Source organism: Arachis stenosperma, chromosome 6 (assembly GCF_014773155.1).
Source record: "Arachis stenosperma cultivar V10309 chromosome 6, arast.V10309.gnm1.PFL2, whole genome shotgun sequence".
Classification (NCBI taxonomy): Eukaryota; Viridiplantae; Streptophyta; class Magnoliopsida; order Fabales; family Fabaceae; genus Arachis; species Arachis stenosperma.
In genome coordinates this window covers 94,073,984-94,088,672 of record NC_080382.1, presented here as the reverse complement: position 1 = coordinate 94,088,672, position 14,689 = coordinate 94,073,984, and the positions used below count along the sequence as shown (strand labels likewise).

The 14,689-nt window shown below is 43.9% G+C and overlaps 1 non-coding gene across 1 annotated transcript; it reads right to left on the bottom strand.

Moving 5' to 3' along the window:
• Positions 1-9,522: 9,522 nt before the first annotated feature.
• LOC130937036 (small nucleolar RNA R71) lies at positions 9,523-9,626 on the bottom strand. Its single transcript, XR_009068274.1, has one exon. It is a non-coding gene; the product is annotated as a small nucleolar RNA R71 (small nucleolar RNA).
• Positions 9,627-14,689: the final 5,063 nt, after the last annotated feature.

Here is a 14,689-nt window from a genome sequence, read left to right as displayed (position 1 = left end):
TCTGTTACCTTGTAGGGTCCCTTCCAATTTGCAGCTAGCTTCCCTTCTCCCGACTTTTGTGTTCCGATGTCATTTCGGATTAGAATCAGGTCGTGAATGGAGAAGCTTCGTTTAATTACTTTCTGATTGTATCTGAGGGCCGTTCGCCGTTTTAAGGCTTCTTCTCGGATCCGAGCTCTTTCTCGGACTTCGGGGAGGAGGTCGAGTTCTTCCTTTTGTGCCTGCGGGTTACCTTCTTCGTTGTAGAAGATGACTCTGGGTGACCCTTCATCTATTTCGATAGGAATCATTGCCTCCATCCCATAAGCTAGTCGGAATGGCGATTCTCCCGTTGTAGAGTGTGGAGTTGTCCGATATGCCCATAGTACCTGGGGGAGCTCCTCGGCCCATGCCCCTTTGGCCTCTTGGAGTCTTCGTTTTAACCCGGCCAAGATGACTTTATTTGCAGCCTCCGCTTGTCCATTGGCTTGTGGGTGCTCGACTGAGGTGAATTGCTGTTTGATTTTTAGTTCGGCCACCAAGTTCTGAAAACTTGTGTCCGTGAACTGTGTTCCATTGTCTGTTGTGATGGAGTAGGGGACTCCGAACCTTGTGACGATGTTTTTGTATAGGAATTTGCGGCTTTTCTGAGCCGTGATGGTGGCTAAGGGTTCAGCCTCGATCCACTTTGTGAAGTAGTCGACCCCTACTATGAGGTATTTGACTTGCCCCGGTCCTTGGGGGAACGGGCCGAGTAGGTCAAGTCCCCATTTTGCGAAGGGCCATGGTGCGGTGATGCTGATCAGGTCTTCGGGTGGTGCCTTGTGAAAATTGGCGTGTTTTTGGCAGGGGGGCATATTTTCACAAATTCCGTTGCGTCTCTTTGCAAGGTCGGCCAGTAGAACCCGGCTCGGACTACTTTCTTGGATAACGCCCGAGCTCCGAGGTGGTTCCCACACATGCCTCCGTGGACTTCTTCGAGGACGCTTTTCGTTTCTGAGGTCGGGACGCACCTAAGGAGGGGGTTTGAGAATCCTCTTCTGTATAATACGTCGTGAATTAGTGTATAATTCTGGGCGTCTTTTGTGAGTCTTTTAGCTTCCTTTCTTTCGGCGGGGAGAGTTCCCGACTTCAGGTAGTTGAGTATGGGGGTCATCCATCCTTGCTGTTGGTTGGATATATTTAGCGTTTCTTCCTCTCTTAGCACGGAGGGAGATTGTAAGGTTTCCTGGATGAGACTCCTGTTGTTGCCTCCGGGCTTGGTGCTGGCAAGCTTTGAGAGGGCGTCTGCCCGGGCATTTTGTTCCCGAGGTATGTGCTGTATCTGTATCTCTGAAAAGTGGCGTAATTGTGCCTGTGTTTGGTCCAGGTATTTTTTCATAGTTGGGTCTTTGGCCTGGTAGCTTCCATTTACTTGTGATGTGACGACCTGGGAGTCGCTGAAGATTGTGATTTTCTGAGCTCCGACCTCTTCGGCTAGCTTTAGACCTGCTAGTAGGGCCTCGTATTCGGCTTGGTTGTTCGAGACCTGGAACTCGAATTTTAGGGATAGTTCTATCCGTGTTCCTTGGTCGCTTTCGAGTATAACCCCGGCTCCGCTTCCAGTTTTGTTTGAGGACCCGTCGACATACAGGTTCCATAAGAGTGGGGTTCCAGGGGTCTCAGTGTATTCTGCGATGAAGTCGGCTAGATACTGAGATTTTATGGCAGTCCGGGTTTCATAGTGGAGGTCGAACTCGGACAGTTCCACCGCCCATTGCAGTATTCGTCCTGCCAGGTCTGTTTTTTGGAGGATGTGTCTCATGGGTTGGTTCGTCCGGACTTTGATGGTGTGGGCTTGAAAGTAGGGGCGGAGCCTCCGAGCTGTGAACACTAGGGCGTAGGCGAATTTTTCTATCTTCTGATAGTTTAGTTCGGCCCCTTGTAGTGCCTTGCTTACAAAGTATATGGGGTGTTGTCCTCGGTCATTTTCTCGTATTAACGCTGAAGCGACTGCTCGATTTCCAACCGAGAGGTATAGTACGAGTTCTTCTCCTTTTAAAGGTCGGGTTAGGATTGGTGGCTGCCCGAGGAATTCCTTGAATTCTTGAAAGGCTTTTTCGCACTCCGGGGTCCATGAGAAGGGTTTCCCTTTCCTTAGGAGTGCGTAGAGAGGTAGTGACTTTATTGCTGATCCTGCCAAGAATCTTGATAGGGCGGCTAGCCTTCCATTCAGTTGTTGTACTTCTTTGACACACGTCGGGCTCTTCATATTGAGTATCGCTTGGCATTTGTCCGGGTTTGCTTCGATGCCCCTTTGAGTCAGCATGAAGCCTAAGAACTTTCCGGCTTCTGCGGCGAAGGTGCACTTTGTCGGGTTAAGTCTCATGTTGTGTTTTCTGAGGGTGCCGAAGATACTGGTGAGGTCGGTCAGCAAGTTTCTGTCTTCTTGTGTCTTTACCAGCATGTCGTCGACGTACACCTCCAGCTGTAGTCCGATGTGCTCTGAGAACACTTTGTTCATTAGCCTCTGGTAGGTTGCCCCTGCGTTCTTCAGCCCGAAGGGCATTACTACATAGCAGTAGTTTGCCCTTGGGGTTATGAACGAGGTCTTTTCTTGGTCGGGTCCGTACATCGGGATTTGATTGTATCCCGAGTATGCGTCCATGAAGGAGAGATATCTATAGCCTGAGGCTGCGTCTACCAAGGCGTCGATGTTTGGTAGTGGATATGGGTCTTTGGGGCAGGCTTTGTTGAGATCCGTGTAATCGACGCACATCCTCCATTTTCCGTTGGGCTTTTTTACCAGGACCACGTTTGCGAGCCATAGGGGGTATTTTACTTCCCTAATGAACCCTGCATCTAGTAGTGCTTGTACTTGTTCTTCTATTGCTTGCATGCGTTTGGGTCCGAGCTTCCGACGTCTTTGTTGGACAGGTCGGGATCCCGGGTAAACTGATAGCTTATGGCACATCAGGTCGGGGCTTATGCCTGGCATGTCGGAGGCTTTCCAGGCGAAGAGGTCGGAATTCTCCCTTAAGAGGGTTATGAGTTCCTCTTTTAGGCCCGTTTTGAGGTTTGCTCCTATGTTTGTTATTTTTTCTGGTGTGTTCCCAATCTGAACTTTTTCGGTCTCTCCCTCTGGTTGTGGCCGAAGATCTTCTCGGGATTGAACTCGTCCGAGTTCTATCGTGTTGACCTCCTTCCCTTTTAGGCTCAGGCTTTCGTTGTAGCATCGCCGCGCTAATTTTTGGTCGCCTTTTAGAGTAGCGATTCCCTTTGTGGTAGGGAACTTCATACAGAGGTGTGGGGTCGAGACTATAGCTGCCAGTCTGTTTAGGGTTGGTCGCCCAATGAGGGCATTGTATGCTGAAGTGACGTCGACTATAATGTAGTCTACGCTTAATGTTTTAGATTGCTCGCCTCTTCCAAAGGTAGTGTGTAGCGAGATGTATCCTAAGGGATGGATCGGAGTATCCCCTAGTCCGTATAGGTCTGTGGGATAGGCCTTTAGTTCTTTTTCTTCAAGTCCGAGCTTGTCGAAGGCCGTTTTGAACAGGATATCTGCCGAGCTTCCCTGGTCAATCAGGGTTCGATGTAAGTTGGCGTTTGCTAGGATAATGGTGATTACCATTGGATCATCGTGTCCGGGAGTTATCCCTTGAGCATCTTCTTGGGTAAATGAGATAGTGGGTAATTCGGGCAGGGGACTGTCTTCTCGGACGTGATAGATTTCTTTGAGGTGTCTTTTTCGCGAGGATTTGGATGTTCCTCCGCCTGCGAAACCTCCATTTATCATGTGAACATGTCTTTCAGGGGTTCGCGAGGTTTGTTCGGCCCGATCTTCGTTGTCTCCCCGCCTTCTCTTCTTGGTCTCTTCTCCTTTCTCTGCTGTGTATCTGTCGAGTTTTCCTTCTCTGGCTAGCTTTTCTATGACATTTTTTAGGTCGTAGCAGTCGTTAGTAGAATGACCGTAGAGCTTGTGATATTCACAGTATTCGGACCGATCTCTTCCCGCTTTCTTATGTTTTAGCGGTCGGGGCGGTGGGATCCTTTCGGTGTGGCATACTTCTCTGTAGACGTCCACTAGGGAGACTCGGAGGGGGGTGTAGTTGTGGTACTTCCGTGGCTTGTCCGAGTTGGATTCTTCTTTCTTCTTCTGTTCCCGATCTCGATCTCGGAGTGGGTAGGTTGATTCTTTCCTAGAAGAGTCTCTTAGCTGGGAGGTTTCCTCCATGTTGATATATTTTTCTGCCCGCTCCTGCTCCTCGTATAGGGAGGTCGGGTATCGTTTGGATAGGGATTGGCTAAACGGTCCCTCTTTTAGGCCGTTTGCTAGTCCCATGATGGCTGCTTCAGTGGGCAAGTGTTGTATGTCCAGGCAGGCTTTGTTGAATCGCTCCATGTATTCTCGGAGAGTTTCTTGGTTACCTTGTTTGATCCCGAGTAGGCTGGGGGCATGTTTTGCCTTGTCCTTTTGAATAGAGAATCTTGTTAGGAATTTTTTGGTTAAGTCTTCGAAGCTGGTGATTGATCTTGGTGGCAGGTTGTCGAACCACTTCATGGCTGACTTAGTGAGAGTGGTGGGGAAGGCTTTGCACCGAATCGCGTCGGAGGCGTCGACTAGGTACATTCTGCTTCTGAAGTTGCTGAGGTGATGACTGGGATCGGTGGTGCCGTCGTAGAGGTCCATATCGGGTGGTTTGAAGTTTCGCGGTACCTTCTCCTTCATGATCTCTTGCGTGAAGGGATCATGGTTGCCTTCGGTGGTGGTGCCGCGTTCCGTCCGGTCTTTCAGGTTGGCCTCTATTTTCCGCTGTTTTTCTTCTAATTCTCTGCGCTTTCGAGTCTCCCTTCTCAGATCTTGTTCAGTTTCTTTCTGTTTCTTTACGTCCTCTTCGAGTTGTTTTAGTCGGTCTTGTTGTGCTCGGACTGCTTCTAGAATTTCCGAGCTCTTCTCTTTTTCAGAATTTTGTGGATCTTTGTTTGGGAGTGATGTTTTTGGGCGATTCTGTTTGTTTCCTCCTGGAGTGCGTGGTGATAGAGGGCTGTCCGGTCGTTCTCCGGTGTCAATTTCATCCTCTTGTTCAGACGCAGCGTGGTCGTTGTTGAGAGGGTCGTCCGCCATGGTAGAGAGATGACTTCTAGGTTCCCCGGCAACGGCGCCAATGTTCCGAGGGTTTGCCTGAAACGTGCAGCTCGGTCGTCTGGAGAGGCCCGAGGTGGGGGGTTCAGTGTCCCGAGCTTTGATGTGCAGAACGGTTGGTGGTGGTACCTGCAATGACACTCCGATGCTTAAGTTAGCATGGGTCCAAGCAGATATATGTAGATTTGGAATGAATGCCATACCTGGGTGCTCCAGTGTATTTATAGTAGTTGGCCGTGATCTTCTCTGGATAAGATTTTCTTATCTTATCTTATCTTTTGGGAGTTTATCTCTATCTTTGCGGAACCGCCTCTTCTAGGCCTTTTTCGGCCTTTAGGTTTTGGGCTGCGTTCTTTTTGATGGGCCTTCCTTGCTTTTTGTCCGAGGTCCGACCTTTAGGCGTGAGCCTTAGGACGAGGTCGGACCTTTTATGAATTTGCCGAGTTGGAGGAGCCCGGTCAGGGTATGAACAGATAGGATCTGTGACCTGGCAAGGTTGACGAACTTCACGATTTCTAAGTCTTAAGTGAAAGAAGGATAGGAACCTGCAAAGACATTTTAACGCCCAAGTCAAAATTGATCTTAGAAGTTGAGGTTTAGATCTTTTTTGTATGTCATACTTGGGAGAATGCAAGACTCCCTTTTATGTATGTATTTCTTTTCTCTTCTGATTTTTAATTTAGGCAAGATTAGATTTGTATCTGTAATCGGATCTCAGTTAGAGATTTCTGCTAAGTTGTCCGAGATCTTGAGGTTGAAGGGGGAGAATTGGGCCTAAGGGGACCTAATTCTCCTTGGGCCGTGGGGCTGTTAGGGCTGGGAGGCGAGTTCGCAATGGTGCCCCCTAAATGTGACGTTGCCGATGTCGGTGAGAACACATTTCCGCAGACCTGGACACATGTGGTACCAGGTCGGTTGCCAGCAAACGGTCGTTTCGGGGTTTGGGGTTCTGCGATAATGCGCACGTTTTTTGAGGCATAACATTTATTGATGCGAAGGTTCATTTAATGCTTTGGGACTGATTTTATCTTTTTGCCCCCTAGGTCCTTCTGCATTCGCACCTTATAGGGTGCATCTGTTTCAAAGGGGATTTTTAATTACATTTCTCTATACTCGAGATTTTTAATGTTTCTTGTTCTTCTTCTTTCACTATTTCTTCACTTCGCACCATTTTTGCGCTCATTTTTTCTTTCTGGTGAGAATCACCCTTGCTGTTGGGATTGCATTTTTGCTTTAATTTGGTGGTGCTTGACTGTTACTTCTCCCGCATGTTCTTGCTCCTCCTTTTCGTTACTCAGCTCAAGTAAGTGCTCCTCCACTGTTTCTTTTGCTTAGTTAGTGGTACTATTTGGTAGTGTAGTTCTGACTGTTTAGGCATTTTCATGGCTTTAGAGGGGTGCCACAACCTTTTTATTGGGACTTTAGATAGTTCTTTTCCCTTTTAGTATTCCAAGCTTTGGTTTTGTGTAGTTCTTAGGCTCAAGTAGTGGTAGTGCCCCAATTCTGTAGCTATGGTGCGAAGTGATGCCAAGGCATCTTAGGCTAGTTTCACTAGCATTTTTCTGTTAGTTTTAGTTGTTTTATGCATTTTCTTGAGCTTAAAGTAACCAAGAATGGTTAAATGAATAACAAAGCAATGAACCATCCAAACAGTATGATTTTGATGCAAAATTCATGAGTTTTTAGTTATATTACTTGAATGCTATGAATGAAAGATTTCTCATGAAATTTTGTAAGACTTTGATGCAGTTGTTTGGATGATTTCAGGGAAGAAGAGGCTAGGCAAGGAAGCAACAAAATCAATAAAGGAAGTTTGAATATCACATGTGGAGTTTAAGCTCCAGTTTAAGCTTAAACTGGAGCTTAAACGCCAAAATCATGAAAGCTGAAAGTGGCGTTTAACTTCCAGTTTAACCTTAAACTGGAAGTTAAACGCCAGAATTGAGAAATGCACCAGGGAGCATTCCCACGTTTAAGCTCAAGTTTAAGCTTAAACTGGAGCTTAAACGTGTTCGACTATTTTTTCTCCTCCAGGGTTGCTTTCTCATTTCCACGTTTAAGCTCCAGTTTAACCTTAAACTGGAGCTTAAACGTGTTCGACCCAATTTTCCTCCAGGGGTTGCTTTCTTCATTTCCACGTTTAAGCTTCAGTTTAACCTTAAACTGAAGCTTAAACGTGTTCGACAATTTTACCTCCTGGAAGTGTCTGGCGTTTAAGTTGAAGTTTAAGCTTAAACTTCAACTTAAACGCCACTAATTGAAAAAGGTTTCTGGGCCAAGATATTGCAGTTTAAGTTAGCATTTGAGCACAAACATTAACTTAAACATACTCTGGTATGAAACCCAATTGAATATCATGGTTTATGGGATTGGGCCGGAAGAATTGATGAGTCTGGAATTTCAATTTGTTGAGTCATGTGTCATTACTTGATTATCACTAAGTTGGCTCAATGAATGTTGCAGAATTGGATCAGCAGCCTCATCAGGATTATGGATCATAAACCCAAGGCAAAAGGAAATCAGGAAAAGGCCTCAAAGCCCAAGAAACACAACAGAAGCTCAATTTAGAAAGTGTATAAATAGGATAGAATTTAAGTTTGAGAAAACTTTTGATCGGAGAACTTTTGATTTTTGCTAGTTTTCATCTTTTTGTAATTGAATTCAGAGCTATGACTCACTAAACCCCTTTCATTGGGTTAGGGAGCTCTATTGTAATTCAATGAATCAATAATAGTTTTTATCTTCTTCTTCAATCTTTTCTCTTGAATTTTGTTAGAAAGCTTCTCGATCTAATTCCATTGGTTAGTTGTCTTAGGAAAGAAACTATCCATAATTGGAATCCTTCGGAACCTTGGGAAAGGAATGGAGGATTCATGCTAGAGAAGCTTTCTCACAGTGAATTGGATTGGGGTTTGGATGGATATTGTGACATGTAATCCTACCAAATTGTGGTTCATGACACTGTGTGGTATAATCAGTGATCGAGCATCATCTCTTCTTATGAACATTTAAACCAATGGATTGGGAATTTGTTTGTTTTTAGAGAGAATTGGTGAGCCAAGGGATTGGGATCCAATCATATAAGATTGCCAAGCAAAATTCAATGAATGCATTGGTTGAGGAAGGGATAAAAATGTTTTGATTCGGAGATCTCAATATCTCCTGAAACCCAATGAATTCCCCATTTCTGATCTATCACTTTCTCTTTACAATCCGCAATTCAATTCATGCAATCACCCCGATCCCCTTTTAATTTCAGCAATTTAGCTTCTCGCTCTTTAATTCATGCAATTTAAGATTCTGCACTTTTAATTTCTTGCCATTTACGTTTCCTGCCAATTTTACATTCCGCAATTCTCATCTAAATCTTGATCCCGCTCAACTAGAACACACTTCTAATCCGAATTGCTCACTCAACCAATCCTTGTGGGATTCGACCTCACTCTATTGTGAGTTTTTACTTGACGATAACCGGTGCACTTGCCGGAAGGAATTTTTGCCGATCGTGCAATTTCCTAAAATTGTAGCTATCAAGTTTATAGCACATCAAGTTTATGGCGCCGTTGCCGGGGATTGGTTTTCGATTGACAATTCTCAAATTGGAAGTTAACTAGATTGAGCATTTTTCTTGTTTTGTTAATTCAGTTCAAGTTACTTGTTGAATTTTTAATTTCTGCACTCTGTTACTTGTTTTCTTTCTTTATGCCTTTAAATTCAAGCAACTAACTCACTGACCCACTAACTATTTGAATTAATTCCTCAATTGCTCTAACCATACTCTTCCATTAACAAAGAGTATTTCACTTGTTTGTTGCCTGTGCTGTGTTCGTGTATGACAGGTAGGAGAGGAGAGACATCAACTCCTCCATATACCGAACCAGAGAGGACCCTTCATAAACTTAGAAGGGAAGCAAGAGGGAAGAGAGTACTGAGAGAAGAAGAATCTGAAGGAGAATCTGAGGACAATTTTGAGGAAGCTCTAGATCTCAACATGGATAGAGAAGTTCACAACCATGAGAGGGCTGATGGAAACAATGCCATTCCTGAGAGGAGGGTTCTTGGTTCATACATAAACCCAACCTCTGGGAATTATGGCAGCAGCATTCAGAAACCACCCATTCAGGCCAACAATTTTGAACTCAAACCACAACTAATATCACTGGTGGAGGATCATTGTTCATTTGGTGGGAGTGCTAATGAAGATCCAAACCAACATCTCACAAAATTCCTGAGAATTTGTGACACTGTAAAGTCTAATGGAGTCCAGGAAGATGCCTATAAACTGCTCTTGTTCCCATTTTCACTTAGGGACAAGGCAGCTAAGTGGCTGGAATCATTCCCAAGGGGGAGCCTAACCACCTGGGATGAGGTGGAAAGCAAGTTTCTGGCACGTTTCTACCCCCCCACAAAAGGTCAATAGGCTTCGATCTGAGGTTCAGACTTTTAGACAACAAGATGGTGAAACTCTCTACGAGGCATGGGAGAGGTTCAAGGAGTTGACAAGGAAATGCCCACCAGACATGTTCCATGACTGGGTGCAATTGCATATTTTCTATGATGGACTTTCTTATGAATCAAGGAAGGCCGTAGACCATTCATCAGGAGGTTCATTGAACAGGAAAAAGACTGTGGAAGAAGCCATTGAAGTGATTGAGACAGTGGCTGAGAATGAGTACTACTATGCTTCAGAGAGACACAATACTAAGGGAGTCATGGAGCTGAACCATGTTGATACAATTCTAGCCCAAAACAAGGTGTTTGCCAAGCAACTAGCAGAGCTCACCAGGAAATTAGGAACAAATCAAGTGGCTGTAATACACACACAAGATCAAGAGGAAGTAAGCACTGAAGGAGGTGATTGGGAAGAGGCCAACTATGTGGGAAATCAACAAAGGCAACCATATGATCCACATTCCAACACTTACAACTCAGGCTGGAAAAACCACCCAAACTTTGGGTGGGGAAACCAGCAAACCCAACCACAAAACCACAAACCTTACAACCACAACCAACATAACAATTCCACATACCAAAACTCCAACCAAAGATCATACCAAGCCACACAAAACACTTACTCCCAACCACCATATCATGGCCAAAATAATCAACCTGCCCAACCTAATCCGAACCAACAATTTCAAGATCAATTAAACAGGATAGAAAGAATGCTTGCAACCATGGGTCAAGACATAACCGAATTGAAAGCCTTTAAGGAAGAAGTAAATTCTAACTTGCAAAATCAAGGAGCTGCCATCCAGAAGTTAGAAAATCAAATTGGGTATTTGTCTAAGCAAACCCCTGGGCCAAGCGTTTCTCATGCTGCCAAGGTTATTGCAAGGGAAGAATGTAAGGCCATAACTCTCAGAAGTGGAAAGAAGCTAAAGGAGATCTCAAAGGAAACCACAGAGGATGAAGCAAAGGAAAATGTGAGAGACAAGGAACAGGGACAATCTTTTACACCGTCTGCAACAAAAAAAAAAAGAAAAAGAGGTCCTGAAGCCTTATACACCCAAAGCACCATATCCTCAACGTTTGATGAAAAGTGAAAAGGATGGCCAATTCTCCAGATTTTTGGAGATTTTCAAGAAGCTTCAAATCAACATTCCGTTTGCTGAGGCAATAGAGCAAATGCCACTCTATGCAAAATTCTTAAAGGAATTAATGACCAAGAAGAGAAGCTGGAGAAATGAGGAAACTGTGTTGTTGACTGAAGAATGCAGTGCCATCATTCAACACAAATTGCCTCAGAAATTGAAGGATCCAGGCAGCTTCCAAATCCCCTGCATCATAGGAGAAGTCATGGTAGAGAAGGCCTTGTGTGACTTAGGGGCCAGTATCAATTTGATGTCTCTAACAATGATGAGAAGAATGAAGATTGAGGAAGCCAAACCAACAAGAATGGCCCTCCAATTGGCAGATCGAACTTTTAAATTCCCTCATGGGATAGTTGAGGATTTGTTGGTGAAAGTGGGAGATTTTATATTTCCCACCGATTTTGTGGTGTTAGATATGGAGGAAGAAGCTAAAGCTTCGATAATCCTGGGAAGACCCTTCCTGGCTACTGCTGGAGCCATCATAGATGTCCAAAAGGGTGAACTCACTCTTAGATTACATGATGAGCAATTGGTGTTTAACGTATTCAAGGCAATGAGCTATCCATCAGAATCACTAAAGGAATGCATGAGGGTGGATGTAGTGGACATTGCAGTACAAGAAACCTTTGAGGAAACAACAAAGGAAGTGGCAGAGGAGGAGTTCACCAAGGATATTGAAGTTAGTGACATCAAGGCTACTGAAACAACCATGCCAAGCATGCCAGAGAGAGTGAAAGAAGAGAAGGAAGCACCAAAACCTGAGCTCAAAGCATTGCCCCCTAATCTCAAGTATGCATACTTGGGTAGTGATGAGAGCCATCCTGTTATCATTAGCTCTGCCTTGAACCAAGAACAGGAAGAAGAATTGATCAAGGTGCTACAAACTTATCAAGATGCCATTGGATGGACCCTAGCTGATTTGAAGGGGATAAGTTCATCCATATGCATGCATAAAATCTTGTTAGAAGAGGATGCTAGACCCTCCATTCAAGCTCAGAGAAGATTGAATCCCGTCATGAAAGAAGTGGTACAAAAGGAGGTCATGAAGTTATGGCAGGCAGGGGTAATCTACCCCATTTCTGATAGCCCATGGGTTAGTCCCATCCATGTAGTTCCCAAGAAAGGTGGCATAACGGTGGTGCCAAATGAGAGGAACGAACTCATACCCACAAGAACTGTCACTGGGTGGAGGATGTGCATAGACTACAGGAAGCTCAATGACGCCACCAGAAAAGATCATTTCCCACTCCCATTCATGGATCAGATGCTTGAAAGGCTTGCAGGACATGCTTACTATTGCTTTCTGGATAGATACTCAGGCTATAATCAGATAGTAGTTGATCCAAGAGATCAAGAGAAAACATCATTTGTTTGTCCATATGGAGTTTTTGCTTATAGACGCATGCCCTTTGGATTGTGCAATGCACCTGCCACTTTCCAAAGATGCATGCTGTCCATCTTTTCGGACATGATTGAAAAATTTATTGAGGTTTTCATGGATGATTTTTCTGTGTTTGGAGATTCTTTTCCTAGCTGCCTACACCACCTTGCCTTGGTGCTTAAGAGATGCCAAGAGACCAACCTAGTATTAAACTGGGAAAAGTGTCATTTCATGGTCACAGAAAGAATAGTCCTTGGCCACAAAATCTCTAATAGAGGCATTGAGGTGGACAGAGCTAAGGTGGAACTCATTGAAAAACTACCTCCACCAAGTAATGTCAAGGCAGTTAGGAGTTTTTTGGGACACGCTGGCTTTTACAGAAGGTTTATTAGAGACTTTTCTAAAATAGCCAAACCTTTGAGTAACTTGCTTGTCTCTGATACACCCTTTGTATTTGATAAAAATTGCATGCTAGCCTATGAACTTTTGAAGCAAAAACTTTCCTCTGCACCTATCATTGCCCCACCTGATTGGAACTTACCTTTTGAACTGATGTGTGATGCATCAGACCTTGCTATTGGGGCAGTGTTAGGACAAAGGAAAGACAATTTGGTACATGTGATTTATTATGCCAGTAAAGTCTTGAATGATAACCAAAGGAATTACACAACCACTGAAAAAGAACTCTTGGCAATAGTCTTTGCATTTGACAAATTTAGATCCTATCTCATTGGATCTAAAGTCATTGTCTTCACCGATCATTCAGCTTTAAAATACTTACTTGCTAAACAAGAATCCAAACCAAGACTTATTAGATGGGTTCTTTTGTTGCAGGAATTTGACATTGAAATCAAAGACAAGAAGGGTGTAGAGAACAAGGTGGCAGACCATTTATCAAGGATACCATGTGAAGAAGGAAGCATACAAAGCACACATATAAATGAGTGCTTTCCTGATGAACAACTCATGGTAATTCACAAAGCACCCTGGTTTGCAGACATAGCAAACTTCAAGGCCACTGGGAGTTTGCCGTTGGAATTTAATAAGCATCAAAGGAAGAAATTGGTAAATGATGCCAAATACTTCATCTGGGACGAGCCATACTTGTTCAAAAAATGTTCGGATGGCATACTCAGAAGATGCATATCAGAGGAAGAAGGAAGGGAAGTCTTATGGGACTGCCATGGCTCCACTTATGGAGGACATTTTGCAGGAGAAAGAACAACAGCTAAGGTGTTGCAGTGTGGTTTTTATTGGCCCACTATCTTCAAAGATGCAAAGGAACTAGTAAAGCACTGCCATGAATGCCAGAAAGCGGGGAACTTGCCAAGAAGAAATGAAATGCCACAACAATTCATTCTGGAACTTGAATTGTTTGATGTATGGGGGATAGATTTCATGGGACCCTTTCCCACCTCATACTCAAATAATTACATTCTTGTGGCAGTAGACTATGTCTCCAAATGGGTTGAAGCAATAGCAACTCCAACCAATGATAATAAGGTAGTCATAAACTTCCTCAGAAAACACATCTTTTGCCGTTTTGGGGTTCCAAGAGCAATCATCAGTGATGGAGGAAGCCATTTCTGCAACAAACCATTAGAGGCATTGCTTCTAAAATATGGAGTCAAACACAAGGTAGCCACACCATACCATCCACAGACAAGTGGGCAAGCCGAAATATCTAATAGGGAACTCAAAAGAATCCTGGAAAAGACTGTGGGAACTTCAAGGAAGGACTGGTCGATTAAGCTAGATGATGCTCTTTGGGCATATAGGACAGCTTTCAAAACACCAATTGGAATGTCTCCTTACCAACTAGTATATGGAAAAGCTTGCCATTTGCCACTGGAGTTGGAGCACAAGGCATTCTGGGCCTTGAAACTCTTGAACTTGGACAGCAAAGCTGCTGGAGAAAGAAGGATGTTGCAAATTCAAGAGTTGGAAGAATTCAGAGCTGAAGCTTATGAGAATGCCAAAATTTACAAAGAAAGAGCAAAGAAGAAGCATGACAGCAACATAGCCCCAAGGAAATTTGAAGAGGGACAAAAAGTATTGCTCTACAATTCTAGGCTGAAGCTATTTCCAGGGAAGCTAAAATCAAGGTGGTCTGGACCATTCCTTGTCACCAAGGTCTCCCAATATAGACAAGTAGAAATCATGGAAGAAAAGTCACAACGAACCTTCACTGTGAATGGTCAAAGACTCAAACATTACTTGGGAGATGTGGAGGAGAAGGACAAGGTTAAATATCACCTCAACTGAGGAAGCTGACCGTCAAGCTAATGACGTTAAAGAAGCGCTTGTTGGGAGGCAACCCAACCTGAGGTAATACTCCCTTGTTGTTTCTTTTATTTGTTTCAATAAAAAGGTGAAGTAGTTTATGTGCATTGCAAAGAATTAAGTTTGGTGTTTCACACCAAACAATGAATTCGTGGATCAATAATTCAAAGGGGAATGTGTGACTCTAAGTTTGGTGTTCCACCATACAGATCAACTGAACACAACAACCTTTGAATTATATGAAAGGAACAACCATTCTAAGCAATCACAGAAATGCTTAAAATCCTTAGCAGCAACTTCATTCCAAGGAGAATTCAAAGATTCAAA